We start from the raw sequence: 1,133 nt of genomic DNA, 5'->3' as shown, positions 1-1,133 counted from the left end.
CTCCTTGCAGCTGTACCTGATTGGGAGCAAAGGTCGTTTGAGGTTGTCGCTTCCCTTTCTTTCTTCCGCTGCTGTGGCCTCTCCCGTTGCGGAGCACAGGCTCGGGACGCGCAGGCTCAGCGGCCATGGCTCACGGGCCCAGCCACTCCGCGGCATGTGGGATCCTCCCGGACCGGGGCACGAACCCGCGTCCCCTGCATCGGCAGGCGGACTCCCAACCACTGTGCCACCAGGGAAGCCTTATGCTCCCTTTCTTTTATCTAGTTATTTGGTTGTGCTGGGTCTTAGCTGCGGCAGGTGGGCTCCTTAGTTGTGGTACGTGGGCTCCTTAGTTGCAACATGCGAACTCTTAGTTGCAGCATGTGGTGCCTAGTTCCCTGGCCAGGGATCGAACCCGGGCCCCTGCATTGGGAGCGCGGAGTCTTACCCACTGGACCACCAGGGAAGCCCCTGGTCGCTCCCTGTCTTTCCTTCCAGTGTTGTTTGCTGACTTCACCTTTGATCACCACTTTTGGTGTGGAGCACACGACTGACGACGGCCAAGTGGCTGAGTAACCGGCGCCCAGACCCAGGACGCAGCCGGGCCAGCCCTCACGTCCCCAGGTCCCACGGCCACCCGCCTTGTCGCTCCGGGGTCCTCTGTCCCCAGTGCCCTCCCCAGAGACACCCGTGTGGCCTGTTCCCGTTATGTCTTCCTGGAGATGCTCTGGGCACGTATGAGAAAACGCGTGTGCAGTGCCTGCACACACAGGCACACACACACTCGAATATGCTGGTATGCCCACTGGAACACACACATGCACATCAATGCACACGAGTAACATGCATATGTGACACACATGGGTCCATACATGTGCGCACACACAGACACTTGCACACGCAGGCACACGCAGGCACCCACACAAGCACCCCGTGCGTGTGCGTATTTCCATCTTCAAAGACAGACGAAGGCCTCTCAGGGAAAAACCCAGGAGATAAAACACCCAGAAGATGTAGGGCGGCTCAGAAAGCACCTCGCCTGTCTTCCCCTTCCCTCCCCGCGGTCCCTTCCCATTTCTGAAGTGACGTCAGCTGGGGGGGGCCTGGAAACACCCACATGTGGGGGCTTCCCTGGTGGCGCAGTGGTTGGGAGT

General features: G+C 59.8%; 1 non-coding gene across 1 annotated transcript; it reads right to left on the bottom strand.

Annotated features, from left to right (window-relative positions):
- Nucleotides 1-373: 373 nt before the first annotated feature.
- Nucleotides 374-445, bottom strand: TRNAG-CCC (transfer RNA glycine (anticodon CCC)). The gene has a single exon. It is a non-coding gene; the product is annotated as a tRNA-Gly (tRNA).
- Between the last annotated feature and the right edge of the window lie 688 nt (nt 446-1,133).

Source organism: Lipotes vexillifer, unplaced genomic scaffold, assembly GCF_000442215.2.
Source record: "Lipotes vexillifer unplaced genomic scaffold, Lipotes_vexillifer_v1.1 scaffold1798, whole genome shotgun sequence".
NCBI classification, from domain to species: Eukaryota; Metazoa; Chordata; class Mammalia; order Artiodactyla; family Lipotidae; genus Lipotes; species Lipotes vexillifer.
This window is presented reverse-complemented; position numbering and strand designations above follow the sequence as displayed.